Here is a 4,814-nt window from a genome sequence, read left to right on the forward strand (position 1 = left end):
GTGCTGCCTTTTGGAATCTTCTGTTCATCTCTTTAGTATCTTGAATGCTTCCTTGTGCTTTGGCTTCTCTGCACTCCAGTGCAATCTTCAGAGTTTCTTCTGACATCCATTTTGTTCTTTTTTTTTTCTCTTCTGTCTTTGTAACGAACGTTTGCACTCTTCTTGGATAATACATTTGACATCCTCCCACAACTCATTAGGTCTTAGACTTTAAGTCACTCTAGGACAGGCACCAGTGTGCACATGGGTGTGTGAGTCTCAGGGTCTAGAAGTTAGTATTTGGCCAATAGTAGTTGCTGAATAATGTTTACAAAAATAAGGATGAAGGGTAAATAAAAACTCAAAACGTAAACTCATTACTGTTGGATCAGACTGACTCATAGCTGGCTGTCCAGTTATTTCTCAGAGGCTGTAAGTCACATAGAAGATTGTCTCCTTTCTTCCATGGACTCAAATCAGAGACATGACCTTTGTGTTTGCAGTACAACTCCTTATGGACTAGGTCACCAGGGTTCCGATGCAGTAAATAACTCATTCATAAAAATGCATACATATGAACAGTAATAAACAATTTCTATATGTAACGATAATATTTATTATAATGATACAGCATACATACGTCACCTGCTTTCTTTGTGACAAGCTTTGCAGTAACCTCATCAAATCAATGGTAAGCCTATGCCTGTGATATCATCTTTAGCCCCATTTTACAGATGTGGGGTGTGAAGTGGCCAAGGAAAATGCCTCAATGTCAAGCAGCTAGTAGGTGACAGCAAAGGGATTTTTCAACTCAGGGGCTTGCAAGAGACACCAGGTCTGCTTGTGTGATTTCTGTTCCTTTCAAGGACATCGTCAAGAACATTGAAGCAGAAAGAATTTCACAGGGGTCACATAGAGTATTAATTACCTGCTTTAATGACTACTTCTGAGGTTTTCTAACTATGACAGATGCCCAGTAGCCCAGAGGTGAAAAGCTCTCCCTCCACCCTTTCTGTCTTTTGCTCACTGGATTCCACCCGTACTGTTAATGTGCTTGAAACGTTGCCACTGGAGAACAATGAGGGTAGTGTTTTTCCTTTCAAGTGTTCACTGTACGAAATAATTTTCATCTACAGAAGCTTAGCAGTAAGTGTTTCCTGCCTCCCTGTTGTGACACTGAAGGGGAGCATGAGTTTCAGTGCCCTGCTGAGCTTGGCTTCCTCGAACGGGCGTGACTTCCCTGCTCAGCCACTTGCCGCAGGCTTCTACAGTTATATTGGTAGATTCTCTAGAACTTTTCACATTGCCAGTGATAAAATCACCTACACTATAAAGGTACCTCCAGAGAGTTTGTTTCACAGATATGTTCTTCTTCTCCAAGTTGTTGCTGTGTTGTTGTTATGTGCCATCAAGTCACTTGTGACTCATAGCGACCCAATGTACAAGAGCCCTAAACGCCATTCTATCCTGTGTCAACCTCGCCATCTCAAACACACTCATTCCCACCACTCCAGTCACAGAATCGATCCATCTCATCAAAGGTCTTCCTCTCCTTTGCCACCCCTTCACTCTGAAACATGACGTCCCTCTCCAAGGACCAGTCCCTCCTTGGAATATGCCCAAAGTATGTCAGGCAAAGCTTCAGAATCCTTGACTCCAAGGAACATTCCAGCTTCACCCTCTCCAGGAAAAACCTATTTGTTCCCCTAGCAGTCAATGGTATATTCAACACTCGTCTCCAGTACCACAACTCAAAGGCATCAATTCTCTTTCTATCATCCCTACTCACTGTCCAACTATCTGACGCATAGCACATAATTGTGAAGACTATAGCCCGGATCAGGCACACCTTAGTCTCCAGCCTGACGTCGTTGTTCTTCAATACTCTTGAGAGGTCCCTCACAGCTGACCTTCCCAATGCAATTCATCTCCTGATTTGCTGGCTACTGTTACCAAGAGTGTTGACTATGGAGCCAAGTAAACTAAAACTGTTAACTATCTCAATCTCTTCACCACCCATACTGATGCTGCCAATTGGCCCAGTGGTAAGAATCTTTGTTTTCTTGATGTTGAGCTTCAATCCATATTGAAGGCTGCAGCCTTTGACCTTCTACAGCAAGCGCTTCAGGTCCTCCTCAGTTTCAGCAAGCAAGGTTGTGTCATCTGCATAATGCAGGTTGTTGATTATTCCACCAATCCTGATGCCACATTCCTTCTCGTACAGCCCAGCATCTTGGATGATTTGTTCTGCTTACAGATTGGAAAGGTATGGAGACAAAATACACCCCTGATGGACCCTCTTCTTGATTTTGAACCATGTAGTGTCTCCTTGCTATGTTCTGAAGACTGCCTTTTGGTCCAAGTATAGGTTTCACATTAGCACAATCACTTAATAATAAGTCACTTAGTTACAGATGCATGCTAGCTCCTCCAATGTATCATGTACCCAAGGTTTGCAATGATTGGTCTAAATTAGATTATAAATCAGTTCTGCTGTCTTTATAAACAAGTAATCACCTTTACGATACATGTCTCTTGGTCAGTTGCGGTTTTGAGTTTTGGGGAGCTTCACAATTTCAAGGAATTAGTAGATTAGAACATTTTTCTTGACCACTGATGTGTTTTATTGAACTATACAAAATCGCTGTATCCTTAACACAAAAAAAGGTCAAATACCTCCAATTTCAAACAATTCAAACTAACATCTTAGAAGACATTCAGGAGACTGTTTAATGGAGCAGATAACCCACTTTCTCCAGGATTCCTGCAGAGAGTAAATTTCTAGGAAAAATAGGTGCTTCTCTACTCTGGATCCACAATTCCTGCAAAGGGGAAGCACCAAAGGGAGCAGGTGCACATCTCTGTTCTCTGGCAGTCACAGGTAGAATACTTCAGCTGCATAACTGCTGTCTCCAAACTTGCTTTTCTACCCTTCAAAGGGACAAAAGGGCCCACAAATGTTGGTTCACAAGGGATGATTGAATTTAGTATTCATTAACCCCCATGTTTATTGAACCTCGTTGTTCAGAGCTCAGCTGAGTTCTACGCTTTAATGACCTCAAAGGGATAATAATACAGACTCCATCACATTACATTTTTGGAAATTCACCTGTTCTATTTCCTGAGCTAGAATATAATAATATGTTCATGTTACTTCCACTTGTATTATAGTATTATGTTTCGTAATGAGCCTGACCATAAAATATCACTTTCCTCTGATGTTTGATCACTTTTAGTTTACTCTTAATTATCTTCTTAGTAATATGTCTATCATATTCCCATAGAAATGCAACAAATTCTCTTGGCATCTGTCAAGAAAGTGGAAGTGATAAAGTTTATTAATGGACGTTACAGACCCCAGGTTTGGTGTTGCTCTGTGCTGTTCAGTCAGAACTGACTCACAACTGACCCTTCAACTGAATTTTCAGAGGCTGTAAATCATACACATGGAGATAGCCCATCTCTCTCCTATAAAGCAGCTAATGTATTTAAATCGAGTGTTCACAAGGGCCCAGCAAAGGGCTCAAGAGTGTCAGAGATGATGAGGATAGCACAGGATAAAACAAGGTTCGGGTCTGTTGTTCACAGGGCTGCTATGAGTCAGAGTCATCTTGATGCCCCCTAACAACAACAACAATGTTGAGTATCTTTTCAAGGTCTTATTTGCCATTTGTATATTTTTCTGGTTAAGGATCTATTCACATGCTTTGTCCATTTTTTATTAGTTGTCTTGGTTTTTTGAGATTCAAGAGGTCATTATGCATTCTGGAGGCAAATCTATGTTATTTAAAACTCCTTTTTCCAGTTTGTGACTTCTCATTTCATTTGTTTAAATGTGCGTTTCAAAGATCAGAACTTCTTTATTTTGAGGAAATCAAACTTATAAGTTTTCATTATAAGAGTTATACTTTCCATGCGATATTAAGGAAGGTACTGCCTACCTCAAAGTCACATACATCTTCTATGTTCTTTCCTAGAAGTCTTAAACTTTTAAGTTTTTACATTCAAATCCTGAAGTTCAGATCCATTGTTCATAGAGTTTCCATGAATTGTAGTTGAGTTGATGACCCCTGACAACAAATTCTAAACTTTTCTATTTTCTTCCATTGGTCTCTATGTTTATTGATTTGCCAACGTCATGTTATCTTGGTTATACATGTTGATAGTTGTTGCTAAGTACTATCAAGGGCCTCTAACACAATGCTGAATAGAGGTGGTAAGAACATTCTTTAATATTTCTGAGTGTATTCAGTATTTTACTAGTAAGGGTAATATTGGCTGTAGGACTTTTTTTAAAAAGCTCTATTTTTTTTTTCTTTTGGCTTCCATACAAAACTTGTATACATTATGCTTCATTTATATACACTATATCTCATATGATAATTCTCATATTCTATTCCCATTCTGTTTTACAATAATGATCATAAGACCATTATTGTAAATAGAACAACCTAAGTGCCCATCAAAAAACGAATGGAGAGAGAAGCTGTGGTATATTCACACAATGGAATACTACGCTGCATTGAAAAACAAGGAACTCATGCAATATTATTCAAAATGGGTGACCCTGGAGGACATTATCCTGAATGAAGTAGCTCAATCACAAAAGGACAAATACTGTATGGTGCCACTGTTGTAGAAAGTGACTGACATCAGAGTTGTGGTAAGGCTGAGGAAAACTGGACAGATTATGTATACTGAATTGAAACAGATGAGGGAGAGAACAGTTTAAAAGTGATATATGGGGGAGAACGCCACCGACAGACGGGGTTCCACTGTGAGAGGGACCTGGAAGAGACCCGGGAAGAAAAACAGCCAGCCACCTACCACGGAAC

This window comes from Elephantulus edwardii, unplaced genomic scaffold (assembly GCF_000299155.1).
Source record: "Elephantulus edwardii isolate Elephantulus edwardi_28Jun2011 unplaced genomic scaffold, EleEdw1.0 scaffold00030, whole genome shotgun sequence".
NCBI classification, from domain to species: Eukaryota; Metazoa; Chordata; class Mammalia; order Macroscelidea; family Macroscelididae; genus Elephantulus; species Elephantulus edwardii.